Below are 17,309 nucleotides of genomic sequence, written 5' to 3'. Positions count from 1 at the left end.
AGTACAATGGCAAAAATCTTCCTCTCAGAGAGAGACTCAATCTCAAGACCAGAACAAAGGGAGAACTAAATAAACATCCAGAGATTCGGAGCCCGAACTCCTACGGAAAAGACCAAAGTGACAACATCAAGAGGTTAGATATGGCAGAGGCAATGCTGAACATGAGACCAGACACAGCGCAGGATGTGCAACATATCCCGCCCTGGAAAAAGGATTATGCAAAATTCCATTACACACACCTTCCCAGAGCAAAAGAAGACTGCTCAAGAGAGGAACTAAGAGCAGCAGCCTACGAGTCTATCAGGAACACTGAAATCCTGGGGGCCCAAACATACTACACCGACGGCACTGTGGATCCAGAAAATAAAACTACTGGAGCAGCAGTATATTCAAACAATTTCAAGCATGCTGGAGAACATCAAACTGTGCCTCAACAATGCAGACAGAATTAGTAGCGATAAGACAGGCACTACTGTACTCTCTGGAGAATGAGGAAGGACCCGTCATCATCCACACTGACTCCAAATCCTCCATGCAGGCCTTGCAACAAATCAGAATTAAAGAGAACAAGGCCTTGCTGGCTGGGATCAAGTCACTGCTCTACCAGCACAGCGAAAGAGGAAGACCAGTCACTATGAACTGGATACCGAGTCACATAGGAATTCCAGGCAATGATAAAGCGGATGAACTAGCCAAGAGCACAAGGTACATTGACAGAGTGCAGATCCACATACAACCTGCACTACAACAGATCAAAAATGCCATAAAACCGCTCATGAAAGCAAACATGCTGGAAGACCTACGGGCATGGACAGATCACTCCCCGACTGCCAGATGGTACAAATGGGCAACCGACCTGAGTGCCTCCCCATAGACAGGCACACACCGAGAAAACTAGCTGTATGTATTCACAGACTAAGGCTAGGATACAAAGCCTGCTGGGAAATTGTTAACCCCAGTGTCAGACCATGTGAGCACTGTGAGGAAGAAACACAGCAGCCTCTCCTACACTACCTGCTAGAATGCAGAGAGACAGCACTGCTCAGAGGCGAAGTACAAGCTGATGTAAACTCACCAGACGCAGCAAAATAGCAGCAACACTTGCAAAGGCAATAGTCGAGGACATCGACACACATGCCCAGCTGCTAGTAAATTTTACCGCCACCAAGATAGAACAATGCAATGAGAATACTCAAACTTCTCACCTTCTACTTTCCAGCTGAATTAAGTAATGTAATGTTAAGTGTGTTCAGAGTGGCACTGGCCACCAACTCACTTAACATGTACTTTCATACTACCACTACAAACAAACCAAGATGGCCCTCTTTAACTACCACCATCATCCTCCTCAACTCATCCCATCCCCTCACCGTAAGGCCCTATACACATCATCTCTGTCTTATTCCAACTAAACTACTCTACCACTAAGAATACTCTGCAGGGACTCTAGGGTTTAAAGGGTTGGACAACCCCACCTGCAATGTTTCTCTATTTTTCCTTCAAAAGGCCTTACATCTTCAAACTACTACTATCCGTGACATGATGGCCCCCTCCCACTACAACCATCATCCTTCCTCCATCCACAACTGTCTCTACTACTAAATCTCTTTCACATTTCCTATAACAAATGACCTTCTGAAATTTTCAGATCACCTACGGGCCAAACAAGGGAAAGGCCCGTGCCAACACAAGAGTTGGCTTAATACAATACAACAGCAGCCCTTCCCCACACGCGCTCGCTAGTTTGCCGAGAACAAGTCCAGTCTCGGGCCGTTGCCCTGCCCTCCTCTTCCCGCTCGCCGCCACGTGGATCCCATCGCTGCCCTGTGTGCCCCGTGTTCCATTCCACGTGGCCTTAGAAGACTGCAAGGGGATTGCAAGTCTTCCAAACGCGAGCTGACATTAAACGGCGGCCTTTTCATCATCCCAAGGGCGCCCTTTTCCGCCCCAATCTACGACTTGAAGAAATACCTTGGAGGGAGGCTACCATTTGTCCACGCTTCCACACGTGTTTCTCGGCAGAAGACGTCGTCATCCCTGCGCCCCTACAAATGTGGTAATGTACCCAAAACGAGTTGCTAGTCACGATTACTTAGCCCTTTTGCATTTATTAATCTCTGGGCCTATAACTTTGTGTTCCCTGATATTCCTTGGTTCAAGCCAGGCCCACGTGTTCACAGCTTCTTTCCTCTGAGTCACAAGTAACGCCTCAGGGAGTCCTTGGCGCCTTCAGTGCACCCCGAGTAATTCAATCCCCAAATTCCAGCATTAGATGTGTAACGTGGGTCCAAATATCGTTTCAGAAAGACGCCTGTAGCAGAATTATCCTTGGTCCGTGTTCCTGGCATTCCCAAGCTCCCCCTTAGGGAGGACTTCTACGGCAGTAATTTACCGTATTTTCAGTTAATTTTCCTTTGACCTTGTGTGCTATCAAATATAACTATTTTTATATCCACGTGTTTCACTCACTTCCCTAGTGAAGAGCCCTCCGCTCCGTGTACTTTTTTTTTGTTTGTGTTTTATATGTCCTGGGTATCTTACAAGGCCATTTTCGAGTAAAGTAATAATTGTGGAGTCATAAGATCCACCTGCACCAGGAAACATATAAAAATATATATATATATATATATATATATATATATATATATATATATATATATTATATAAATATACATACATACATACATACATACATACATACATACATACATACATACATAATTACTTTATAATTACTTTGTGTTTAGCACTCATCTTTTAAAGAGCCACTGCCATAGTGATTCGTGAGTTCCAGAGTTCCACACCCTGATACTTTTTAATGCCTCCCCAGAATGACTTCAGTGGATATGTCTGCATTTCGTCCGACCCCTTAAAATTCATCCTAAGAAATTGCGGATGAAGTGTCTCTGATGTGTCGGTGTTGTGTCTTTTGCCTCACCCTTTTCATAAATAATGCTGCATTCCTCACCCTTTTCATAAATAATGCTGCATTCCTTACTACACCTAAAGAGTAATTTACCTCTTCTCTCGGCCAAGAGTCATCTGTTGTAAGTACTCCCAAACACTGCTTAGTCTTCCACTTTTTGCTGACCTTCATTTTCCCATCCTGTTAAAATTTTACCAATTCCCTTTCCAGACTTGTGCTCATCTTCCATCGTATTACACTGTTCTGAAATCACCGGCCATTCCACTACACATCACACACACACACACACACACACACACACACACTTCACGACCTCAGTTATCAGAAACTTTGCTCTTATATCTTCTGGACTTTGTCTAAATTCTCTCCTACCTGCAACCAAAAGATGTTGAACAATCAGGGGAGACATAACGCATCCTAATCTGGTTTTATATTAAATCATTATAAAGAACGCAACATAGAACGTGTTCCGTTCTCGTCTTGTAATTGAGGCTAAAGCAAAGAAGGGATAGAAGGGAATAAAAAAAACACAGGCAGGTAATGATAATGGCAGAGCCATTTCTGGTGTTAGAATAGATCACAGAATTGTTAATGAAACATCCATTGGCTACAAAAATTTGGAAATTTGCCGAAAATCTGAACTCAATCAATTCCTCTCGGTTTCTTCCTCGGCGTTAAAGCATTTATGTCTGAATGAGGTCACTGCGCCGCCACCCCCCCCCCTCGCCCTCCCGTTCTTTGCAACTAAATATGAACGCTTGAAAGCAAGGTGATTGTCGCAGGCACAGGTAGACGAGTCGCAATAAGGAAGTGAGGATCCCAGCGCCGTACCTAACATCCTGCCTTGACCAAGGGCAGATAAAGCCCCCTACTCTCTCTCTCTCTCTCTCTCTCTCTCTCTCTTGCGACACGCTTCTATTCAAGAAATTTTTACATTTGCCCTCTCGAAACAAAACTATGTAGTTTTCGTTCTCCTAGTAACCCCCCGTCATTCTGTGAATATAAATACCTTGTCATTGTTATATTGGTTTCGTGTCGTTATCCTTGACTCTGTCTGTCGTTATTTTCCAGTAAGTACTTTCTTAGGAAAATTTTCGTCATTCGTACATTCTGCGGTTGTTTGGTTGTATGCGTGTATGTGTGTGTGTCCGCTGGCGATCCTATTCAAAGTATGGGTTGGTGGAAAGCATGTCAAATAGTTCGGGACTTTGCTTATTAATTATATTTACATCTTTGTGGGTTGCTTTGCGCTTTTAGCATTCATCGTTCTCTCATCAAGCAGGTTTTATAGGGCATGATATGAATAATAATTAAGGAAAGATGTTGAAAAGAACACAAATATATATATATATATATATATATATATATATATATATATATATATATGTATATATATATTGTCACGATGCGTATCAGGTACCTGGTTACTACACAACTAATCTCAAGATTCAAAATATACCTCTCTTCAGCCAGATACCTGAAATCTTTAACATTAATTATTACGACTGAGTACTCAAAGGTAACAGTGATCCCTTAAGAAAAACTTATTTATCAATCACTTGAAAAAATCAAACTAAGTCTATCAGAATATGGCTGTGAGGTATCAAAAATTAAACTAGAAATATTCTAGAGTAGAAGGGCATCACTTAGCAAAAACTCTAACTGTTTCCTGGTCTTAATTCACTTTAGCAAACTAAAAGAACAAAACATGTTTATCACTTTGCCTTATGCACACACAATCAATCCTATTCACTGGTGATCAATAAATGAAACAATGTTTTTCTAAAAATGTTAAATACAAAAATTTATTTTTAAATTCAAAGTTTATAACTAGAATTCACAATTAATTAGAATTGGTTCTGAAAATTTACCATTACTTGAAATTAACACAACACTAATTAATTTCGAATTAAATTATGAAACAAACTAATTCACAAAACTTTATCAGGTTTAAATTAATCAAAAAATTTAAACTATCAAGAATTACTGTTCAAGATTTAAAAAGAAAATCTTAACACATGAGATATCGAAATCAAATATGCAATGTTAAATTACTTATGCAATGTTAAATTACCAAGAAATATTTAAAATGCTATATAAATAAATGTTACATCACAAACATAAAAAATGTAAAATATAAAGAGATTGTAAATAGAAAATCACACAAAATTCATAAGATTTATCAATAATGATTTTTGTTCCAAATTTCAACTTATCATACCATGGTATCAATAAAACCTTACACAAAAATTGGAAACCTCTATAATATTGTTGCAGCTGTTATCACACACACACTTTTACCAGCCGCCGTTACGAACTAAATAACTTTGCTAAATGGTTGGATCTCAAAACCAATGTTAAAAGTGACCACAAAAATTATGTTAATAATCTCTTTCTAAGAACAGAGAGAGAGAAATATCAATTCAACTGGTCTCAGAAATCAGAATGAAAAAGATTTTAGGATTCCAGCAATACGTGAAACAATTACATGATTGTCATTAAAGCATTTTGTGTATACCTTTCTAGAAGCAGAGAAACGTCACTAAAGCATTTTCAAAACGAGAACAATGGAGAAGCTTCTAGAAGAAAGTTACGTCATCCCAGCAAAAACGTTTTGAACACAATCTACAAAACATGACGTCTCGGATCAAGACAATTTTTTCTTCCAAGTGGCATGCGTGACTCGACAACGCATGTAACAACATGAAATCACTTCGTTTGATCCCGTATGGGACGAATCGGCGTTTGTTTTCGCAAGCATCACAACCCCAAAACAAAGCGCCGCCTTATCTCAACTGATGACAATTGAAATGAAACAAGGCCTGGGAGGACACACACACATGGTTTCACATACTACGCTTACCAAGAAAGATATTCGTTCTAAATTATGTTACTATTAAAATTGTATTAACAATTTAAATTACATTATCAAGTTATTCAATCATTAGTTCTTTTGAGATCTGAGGCCAAACTAAATATGAATTTCAACAACCATTACCATCAAACATAAAGTTTGAAAAAGTAAATATGTCAAAATTATAGGAGGATAACGGATTACAAGAAAATGAAAATATATATATATATATATATAAATATATATATATTCATATAATATAGTGTAATATATATATAATGTTATATATATATAGATAAATTTCTGATTATTGTTAATATATCAATTGTAATGCTTTTATTTGTATAGAAATTAATTTCATGTAGTCACCGTAGAAAATCCATCTATCCGCAGAAGAAAACGGGATTGGAAAGAAAATGGTTGCTGTGCAACTAGGTATCATTAAAATAACACAATGCAAGAAAACAAGTGTTGATGAAAAGGTTGTCTGGTTTGGTGCAGTTCAGAGAGTTTATCCAATTAGTCTGGTAATGCACAGGAATATAAAGTTGAGAGTGCTTTGAAATGGAAAATAAATGGCGAAGAAAAAGTTACAGTAGCAAAAGTCGAGTTGTGATACCGACGCCAATAAATAGCATTGGCTAGCTTCTAATTTCTGGAATCTAGGTATCACATGTGGCTCGATGTTTGTAGCACATGATCTTTATCAGTGACCTTGGCTGTGGTGAGAGTGTAATCAGTAATTTTTGAAGTACACAAACTCAGACTGGCTCTAAATCCGCCTCAAGCCAGTGGACGAACCCTGTTTTCTTCCCGCATGAGTTGATAGCAATTGGAAATCTGGACATAGCCGGAGTTATCCTTGCACAACATCTGTGACGTCACATGTATACAAATACCAGAGTTCCGTTTAGTGTGTGGAAAGTTCCTAGACGGGATAATGCATTTTTAGCTATTATCCAAAGAGTACTGTGTCTAAAGGACGACATTTTCCTGTCGTAAGATGTAGACTAAAAGGACAATTACAAAAGGCTAAATATAGCAGTGAAGGATATGCCAAAGTCTGGAGCACCGTTCCATAGGAAAGGGTTTGCTCATGCAGATGAACTGATTTGAACTTTATTTGTTAACACTGCAATTGTGAAATATTGGTCAAACTTAACTTTAAACCGTTATCACATTTTGAACTTATAAAACATTATTTACTTTTGTTTAATATGTGGTTGGAACGTTTTTGACGTTCGGAAATAACCTAATCAACCACCCCTAACGTAACCTTACGTAGGGTCCTTACCCTAGTGCATAATACTGGGTGGTTGTTTAGGTCATCTGCGAATGAAACGAGCGTCAGAAAATTAAATTTTCAAGTCCAAAATGTAATAACGGTGAAATTTTACCGAAATAATTACTATTCTTCATTCTTGTTATAGTCATTGTAATTTTCATAGGATACTTTTATTGCAGGCTACGAACTACGAAGATTATTAATATTGCTATGATGATGCAGACATACCTTTATTTTTCTTCACTCTTGCAATTACACATTTATAGACGACTTACCTAAAAGAACATTGACTTAGAAAAGCTGACACAAAATACAATGCCTATGAATGAAGAAAAATTGACAAGAAAAAAATTTCAATTAACGAATAGTAAATATACTCATTTATGTGTAAATATAATCTTTTAGAAAAGAACAAGGCTTTAATGCGTGTTAAGAGCTCTCTGAAGTTTACAAGCATCAGCATTACTTACATTAACTGCGATGCCTTTGTCAGTTTCACATCAAGAGACTGTGCATTTTCAGGTCCTTCAAAGAGAATAGCAAATACCAGTCCCCTAATAGCGTGCATTTAGGGATGATAGCAGAAGTTCCAGGTGTAAATAGAGCTTATGGAAGATGATCAGACAGGATATCTTCTACTGACTACAATTTTTAGGTCATCTTCCCTTCCTTGTTCCTAACACTTCCAAATCACGTGCTCTTCCCCAACCTATCTTCTCCCATTCTTTCCACATGACTGAATCATCTTAAAATCCTCTGATACATCCTTTCACTTATGGTAACCTTTTTACCCCTTCTGGTATTTTATCTTCACATTTCTCACCCTCATAGTTATCTTTGTGCCACATGCACTACACAAACAGTTCTTCTCAACTTATCTTCATCTTTTTTTTTTTTATTATTATTTGTCCACAATATCCACACTCTTCTTCTGTCAAGTACAGTTACCTCCAGAGTTCTCTGCTACATTCTAACCTCTACTTACATTAACTTCAAACCGACTTCATCATTATCATTTGCACGTGTCATATTCCCATCCTTGCTTCGCCTATATTGGGACTGACCTCTTCTGTAATTTTGCCATTATTTGGAAGTTTAATTATAAAAACCTGTAAGAATCAACTCCTTCCCATCCCCAGGCAGTCATTCTCATAGTTATTACTGCTCTGTCCTCCTGGTTTACATTACCATCATAACATTACTCTTGCTAGTCAAGAATAACTATGGCAGAAGAAGTGTCTTTCATTTATCCAGTACTTGTTTATACTTGTTTGAAAATACCTATAATTGTTCAAATAGTGTCAGTAAATTTGGAACTTCATTACGCTCAATTCTGGATATCTTTAACGATATTATAAATGGATATTATTATATTATGTGCCTGGTTACAGTAGCATTAACTGATATAGGTATGAGATAATCGAATGTTAGATTGTGAGATAGTTTAGTAGATAAGGTTACTTTGAAACAGCAACGTGGTTTTTTCGCTCTGTTGTGATAAGGTTGTAACAAAAGATAGAGCTGGACACGTACATTCTTCTAAGTATTGGACTTGTTCGATTGTTATCAGTGGATTGATAAACTATGCGCTATATGAATTGAAAATTCATGGAGACCAACATTTATCAGTTGTGTCTGTCATCTCCTTTTGTGCAGAAGTTCGGAGTCAGGTGACAGAAATTCCCTGTTTTAACATTTAGTGCAAGAATCTGCAATGGATACCGATAAATCTGACGACATAATTAGAAGCATTTTAGGTAAATTGAACAGGGAAGTTGTTCCGAAGGTGAAAGAAAATGCGCGGAAAGTGGAAGATTTCATGGAAAAGGTCCGGGGTGCTTTGCCAAGATGTACTGGTCCTGATGTGTATCACATACAGTTCGTTCACTGTGGCAGCGCCTTTGAGGGACTAGCTGTGAAAGAAGAGACTGACTTTGATATAACAATGATTCTGGGAAATCCTTTCGAATCAGATAATTTCACAGTACGTCGGCCGAATCCCAGTGGATTCTTCACCCTTGAATGGAAGTCTCACTTACCCAAAAAATTCTTCTGTGACAGCGATAACTTTTTGGATGCAGCAGAACTACGGCGAAATTTATTTACTCACATTTCCCGTGCAATAGACGATGTGGACATACCTGATGCAAAAGTTGATTATGAGGAACAACTGGTTGCCCTTACTGCAAAGATTAAATATACTACAGGAAAAGAGATTTCCGTAGATTTTGTGCCCCAAATAGTGTGTCGCACTTGGGGGCAATGCCCCGACTTGCGGCCCCTCAGTGAACTCCCCAAATGTTTGAGGGCTTACATAGATACACTGAACAAGAATAAATCTCCCGTTATGTCCTTTTCTATGGCGGCACCTAATTCTGAGAATTATCCCAATCCTCGTCGACTTTTCAGTGTCTCCTTTGGCTTGCTAGAGAAGAATTTTCTTCATTCCGAGGTTAATCTACGAGACATGGTCAGAATGGTGAAACTCAAGGCTTTTCAGCAGGACTGGAAGCGTCGGTACAAGTTCCAGTCTTTCTTCGCGAAGAGAATTGCAGTTAAGCACTGTGATGAACTACAGAAAAAGGGTTTATGCGAAGGATACAAAGCCATTTTGAGTTACCTCTCCAAAAACGTAGAGAATGGATTCATAGAAGATTACTTCATAACAAATCTTGTGGCGTACAGGTGGAAACCAGAGAGGGCCTTTGAGTTTCAAGAAGCAATCGCCCGTGCCATGAGTGAGGATCCAAGTGAGATTTTGAGGCTAATGTGAAACAGCCTGAATCTTGGTGTTATGGATCTTGATTCTTAGGAAATGCGCATCAAATTAAACTTTCCAGAATGACTGTATGCTTCTGCAATTTTTAGGGCTTCTGGGGAAAATTACAGCTCTGTTTTCTTTAAGATATATTATTCGTATTAAGAGGGCTTCGTAGGAGCAGCTCTTTGTCACACCTAATTATATTTATAACGGGTACTGAGTTTGACGACTTCATCTCATCATGTTGCCTCAGTGAGTGTGTGTGCGTGTGTGTAACACATTAACAAAAGGGTATTAGATTTGTAAGAACATAAACTATATATTTCTCACAATATATTGTATCTTACATTGCTTTACCTTTGAAATTGCAGCAGAAGGTAAAATGGTTTGAGGATTCAGTCGTGTGCTATCATCTATGTTATATTTTTTTTAGCCTTTCCAGTTTGAAGTTTGGTTTATAATAAGTATTTTTGTCAACCTATAATAGTTTCCATTGTTCTCTTCATTAGGAACAATCATAATAATGCCTCCTATGCTTGTGTTTTTTGTGATTCGGCTGATTAGGTAGTGTGGATCTTCCTGTATCCCTTCCATAGAATGAGACTGTGATGATATATATTGTTCAGGAACGTATGGATTCTTAAATTGACAAAAAAAAAAAATATTCAATAAACATATTTTCTGCTCAGTAAAAATTTCATGTTGTACGATCACTGGTTCAACTATGATACACTACTTTTCATTTTTGTGTATAAATGTATTATATATATATATATATATATATATATATATATATATTTATATATATATATATATATGATATATATATTTGTATATATATACATACATACATACATATATATAATATATATTCATACATATACATATATGTATACACACATATATACATAAATATGTTATGATTCTCGGCTACCAGTCGAGAGCACTGGAGTTCAAATCCCGCCGCTCACTGATGGCTCAGATGGCGCCACTGCATAAATCCAGTAGCCCATCAACCTAAGGGTCCGAAAAAACCAGAGGTTCAGCCCTCTGGCTGGGGAGTTAAACAGTGGGCCTAGCAACACACTGGCCATGTGTCATAGGCATTGGGACCTGTCCCCCACTGGCTGTTGGCCTAAGAAACAGGAGAGCAGCACCTGCCATATGAGCCTACAGAGGCCTAGGAGGACTTTATATATACACACACATATATATAATATATATATATATATGTATATATATATATTGTATATAATATATATATATATATATATATATATATATATATATATATATATATATATATATCTATATCTATACCAGTATGTATGTATATATGTATGGCATTATAAAATTTGGTTGTAAAACATGAAATTTTCGATGGGGAGAGGGCGGTGTGTGTTTACTGAAATATTTTGAGTCAGTTTAAGAATTCATATACTACAGAACAATATGTGGAATCATATCCTATTGAACGGTTACAGAAAGAGTAGCACTTAGGTGTAGTATTGAATGTCATTGTCTTCTTCAGTTTTATGATTATATTATAGTGCTGCAATATTATCAGTTAACATGTCATTAAGCCTTGGCATTCTATTTTATATCTCTAAGTTTTCAATTCGTCATTAAGCCTTTAACATTTTACTTTATGTCCCCAAGGAATTAACGTGTTATTAATACTTACCATTTTATTTTATAACTCCAAGGTTCTGCCTATTTGTAATGGCAAAGAGCTAATTGCAGTAGGTCATATTGCTCATGTAACGCATCAATCTTACAGCCAGCGAAACGAGACTAGTTTCACCATTTTAGTGATCATGAATTGCTGATTTTTGTGATGGTTCTAAGTACTTAGAGCTCACTGTGTGGGCTCTCTCTCTCTCTCTCTCTCTCTCTCTCTCTCTCTCTCTCTCTCTCTCTCTCTCTCTCTCTCTCTGTTATGTGGAAAAATCAGTCATATTGAAAATCAGTGGCTCTTAAAACAAGTAGGCCTATAATTTTTCAAGTCGTTGCATGTTCAATAGATACTATTGTTTGTTTTGTTATTTAGTTAATAGATACTCATAAATTACAGAACGTTCCTATAAAAGTAATACTGCAAAACATGCAGTAGGTTGTAGCTATTTGCATATTTTGGCTTAGTCTTGATATTGTCATCAGTTGATAGAAGCCATGTTGATACATTATGTTACTGTTAGCAAAATGAGTTTATTCGTATTATAGTGTGTATCAACCTCTTGCTTCTATGATTATTAATTGTAATTTGCAAACGTGTTATTTCACATTCACGAATAAATCTTTATTGCACGAAATTTGTTCTCATTATCATATAATCAGACCAAACGCAATAAAAACTCAAAATATCTCTTTTAACTTGATGTATGTTTTACACTAACATAAAATGAAACCAGAAATCGTTAACATTGAACATAGTTAATTTCCTTTACAATGAGTCATCTGGAAATGTGTTAGTGAATAAACGGCTCCATCGAGCATTATTGCTCATTGTATGAGCTAATCTTAACCCTCCACTCCTTCATCTCCCTCCATTGGTTAAAACGGACTTTTCAAACTACTACTGTTATTATTATTGTTGTTGTTGTTGTTGTGTCTTAGTTCCTCAAGAGCCGAAGAAGATCAGAAGCCGGTCTTCAACCTACTGCTTTCGTATTTCTCTCTGCGATATTTCTTTTGCATTTCGTCCTTAATGTAGATGGAAATTAAGTCAGAAGTTGCACCTTTGAAGACCTCCATATATGTATATATATGTATATATATATATATATATATATATATATATATATATATATATATATATATATACATATATTATATATATATTCATACATATTATATTTATATATATGCGATTACCACCTTTATTCCCTCCTCCCTGCTAGGTGCGACTCATCACAGTCACCTGCTCGTCAGGTGCATAATTCAATGCTTAGTTGAATAGAGGACCAATAGAGTTTAACTAAATGCACCCAAGAGTATCGGGAACGTTCTGTTATCGAACCCAGTGTCATTACCAATGCCGAGTTCGATTCCTGAGTGAGATAGCTTGCTGTAGGCATGATTTGTCAAATCCTGTTATGGTTCTGTTGATAATGGCACTGACCTCAGTACTTGACAGTTGGTCGAGTGTGGTTGGCTGCAAATAGGGAGGAGGAGATTGAATTGTTTTTGGTACATTATGATATATGTGTGTGTGTATACATTCATAAACAATGTCAGAAATATTACACAAACAGTTAGGAAGAAAAAGATGTAACACCTAATACTTTCTGATACCTCCCCAGATCGAGACCTCAGTGCATATGTCTTCTTTTCAACTGACCCCTCAGGATTCCTCCTAAAAAACTGCAGATGAAATTGTCTCTGATGTGTCATTGTTGTGTCTCTTGCCTCACCCTTTCCATAAACAATGCTGCATTCCTTATTACACCCTTAGAGTGATTTACCTCTTCTCTCAGCCAACAGTCACCTGTTGCATGTACTCCCAAACACCATTTACGTTCTTCCACCATTTTGCTAACATTCACTTTCCCATCTCAAAATTTTACCAATTCTCTTTCCAGACTTATGCTCATCTCCAGTATCGTCAGATACACTTTTCTTCCGAAATCACCGGTCATTCCACACACAGTTATCAGAAACTTTGTTCTTATATCTTCTGGACTTCTGTCTAAATTCTCTCCTACCTGCAACCATAAAGATGTTGAACAACCAGGGAGACATAACGTATCCTTATCTGAGTTCATACTCAATCATTATAAAGAAAACAACGTAGAATGAGTTCTGTTCTCGTCTTTTTATTGAGGCTAAAGCACAGAAGGGAATATCTAAAAAAAAACAAACACAGGCAGATCATGATAATGACAGAGCCATTTCTGGTGTTAGAATAGATCACAGAATTTTTAATGCAACATCCATCGGTTACAAAAATTTGGAAAATTTACAAAGAAAATCTGAACTCAATCAATTCCTCTCGGTTTCTTCCTCGGCGTTAAAGCATTTATGTCTGAATGAGTTCAGCTTCCCCCCGACCCCCACCGCGTTCTTTGCAACTAAATATGAACGCTTGAAAGCAAGATGATTGTCGCAGGCACAGGTAGACGATTCCCAATAAGGAAGTAAGGATCGTAGTTCCGTACCTAACGTCCTGCAGATAACCATCTCTCTCTCTCTCTCTCTCTCTCTCTCTCTCTCTCTGCGACGGGCTGCTATTCAAGAATTTTTTACATTTGCCCTCTCGAAACAAAACTATATAGTTTTCGTACTCCTAGTAACCCCTCGTCATTCTTTGAATATAAATACCTTATCTTGTTATATTGGTTTCTTGTCGTTAGCCCTGACTCTTTATCTGTCGTTATTTTCCGGTAAATACTTTCTTAGGAAAATTTTCGTCATTCGTGCATTCTGTCCTTGGAACTGTTTTTGCAGTTGTTTGGTTGTACGTGTGTATGTGTGTGTGTCGGCTGGCGATCCTATTCAAAGTATGGGTTGGTGGAGAGCATGTAAAAGTGTTTGGGACTTTGCTTATTAATTATGTTTACATCTTTGTGGGTTGCTTTGCGCTTTTAGCATTCATCGTTCTCTCATCAAGCAGGTTTTATAGGGCATGAAATAAATAGTAATTAAGGAAAGATGTTGAAAAGAACACACACACATATATATACATATATATATATATATATATATATATATATATATATATATATATATATATATATATATATATATATATATTTCGATTTTTGTTATATATATATATATATCATATGTCATTGTAATGGACTATTTGTACAGAATTTTTTTTTTTTACAGAAATTAATTTCATGTAGCCACCATAGAAAATGCATCTGTCCGCAGAAAAAATCGGGATTGGAAAGAAAATGGTTGATGTGTAACTCTGTATTAAAATAATATATCCCAGAAAACAAGTGTTTATGAAAAGGTTGTCTGGTTTGGTGCAGTTCAGAGAATTTATCCAGTTAGTTTGGTAATGCAGAGAAATAGAACGTTGAGAGTGCTTTGAAATGGAAAATAAATGGCGAAGAAAAAGTTAAAGTAGCAAAAGTCGAGTTGTGATACCGACGCCAATAAATTGCATTGGCTAGCTTCCAATTGGAATCTAGGTATCACACGTGGCTTGATGTTTGTAGCACATGTTCTTTATCAGTGACCTTGTTTGTGGTGAGAGACAATGCAATAATTTTTGAAGTGCACAAACTCAGACTGGCTCAAAATCCACCCCAAGCCAGTAAATAGACAAACACTGTTTTCTGGCCGCATGAGTTGAGCGAGGTGAAGACTTTCGGCCTTGATGGCAATTGGAAATCTGGACATAGCCGGAGTTATCCTTGCATGACAACTGCCACTTCACGTGTATACAAATACCCGTGTTCTGTTTAGTGTGTGGAAAGTTGCTAGACTGGATAATGCATTTTAAGCTACTATCCAAAGAGTACTGTGTCGAAAGGAAGACATTTTCCTGTTGTAAGATGTAGACTAAAGCGAAAATTACAAGAGGCTAAATATAGCAGTGAAGGATATGCCAGTCTGGAGCTCCATTGCACAGGAAAGGGTTTGCTCATGCAGATGAACTGAATTGAACTTCATTTGTGAACGTTACAGAAGTATTGGTCAAACTTAACTTTAAACCGTTATCACATTGTGAACTTATAAAATATAATTTACTTTTGTTAAATATGTGGTTGGAACGTTTTTGGCGTTCGAAAATAACCTAACCAACCACGCCTAACCTAACCTTACGTAGGGTACCAGGTCCTTACCCTAGTGCAAAATATTGGGTGGTTGTTTAGGTCATCTGCGAATGAAACGAGCGTCAGAAAATTGAATTTTCAAGTCCAAAATGTGATAATGGTGAAATTTTACCTAAATATTTATCATTCTTCATTTGCTCTTGTTATAGGCACTGCAATTTTCATAGGATACTTTTTTTGCAGGCTACGAACTACAGAGATTATTAATATTGGTCTTATGGTGCAGACAGATACCTTTATTTTTCCTTACTTTTACAATTACATATTCATAGACAACGTGCCTAAAAGAACATTGAATTAGGAAGCTGACACAAGATAGAATTCCATGTGTGAAAAAATTATTGAAGGTAAGACAAAAATTTAAAATTATTGAATAGAAAATATACTCATTTATATATTAAATTTAATCGTTTAGAAAAAAGCAAGGTGTAAATGCATGGGTTTTTATAGTAATATTAAGAGCTCTCTTACGTTTATAAACATTAACTTGGATACCTTTGTCAGGTTCACATCAAGGGTATAAATACCTTTGTTACTTGGCTGCGTGACATCGTCTCAACTCAAAAGAATGGGCATTTTCATGCCCTGCAAAGAGAATACCAGTCCCCTAATAGCTTGCATTTAGAGATGATGGCAGAAGTTCCATGTGTAATTAGAGCTTATCAAGGATGGCCAGGAAGGATATCATCATCTGACTGCAATTTTGATGTCGTCTTCCCCTGCTTGCTCCTAATAATTCCAAATCATATGCTATTCCCCAACCTATCATCTCCCATTCTTTCCACTTGACTGAATCATCTTAAAATCCTCTGATACATCCTTTCACTTATGCTAACCTTTCTACCTCTTCTGGAATTTATCTTCACATTTCTCACCCTCATAGTTATCTTTATGCCGCATGCACTACACAAACAGTTCTCAATTTCTTCATTTTTTTTTATTATTTGACCACAACATCCACACTCATCTTCTTTTAAGTACAGTTACTTCCACAATTCCCTCTTACATTCTAACCTTTGCTTATATCAACTTCAAACCAAATTTCAACATCATCTTGTGCATATGTCATATTCCTATCCTTGCTTCGCCTATTCTGGGACTGACCTCTTCTGTAATTTTACCATTATTTGGCAGTTTACTCATAAATACCTGTAAGATAAGAATCAGCTCCTCTTAATCTCCCACCAGTCATTCTAACAGTTACTGCTCTGTCCTCCTGGTTTACATTACCATCATAACATTACTCTTGCTATTCAAGAATAACTATACATGACAGAAGTGTCTCTCATTTATACTTGTTCATTATACATGTTTGAAAATACCTCCTGCTGTTCAAATAATGCCAATGAATTTGGAACTCCATTACACTCAGTTCTGGATATCTTTAATGATATATAATGGGCGCTAGGACAATTCGGTACCGGACGATTCGGTACCACTAATAGTACTAAAAAGACAAACACAAACACACAACGTATATATATACCATATATATATATATATATATATATATATATATTTATATATATATATATGTGTGTATATGTATATATATTTTTTTTTTTTAATTATCTGTGGTAAAAAAGAAGACAATTTATAATGCTTAGAAAATTTAAACTGCTAATAAAATTCATGTTTAATAAAATATAATAAACGTGGGAAAATGAATTTTTGTATATATTATTGAACACAAT

At 36.7% G+C, this 17,309-nt stretch overlaps 1 long non-coding RNA gene across 1 annotated transcript; it reads left to right on the top strand.

Annotated features, from left to right (window-relative positions):
- Positions 1 to 1,822: 1,822 nt before the first annotated feature.
- Positions 1,823 to 17,079, top strand: LOC136845259 (uncharacterized). Its single transcript, XR_010855130.1, has 3 exons — positions 1,823 to 2,056; positions 2,304 to 2,383; positions 15,799 to 17,079. It is a non-coding gene; the product is annotated as an uncharacterized lncRNA (long non-coding RNA).
- Positions 17,080 to 17,309: the final 230 nt, after the last annotated feature.

Source organism: Macrobrachium rosenbergii, chromosome 13, assembly GCF_040412425.1.
Source record: "Macrobrachium rosenbergii isolate ZJJX-2024 chromosome 13, ASM4041242v1, whole genome shotgun sequence".
NCBI lineage: Eukaryota > Metazoa > Arthropoda > Malacostraca > Decapoda > Palaemonidae > Macrobrachium > Macrobrachium rosenbergii.
This window is presented reverse-complemented; position numbering and strand designations above follow the sequence as displayed.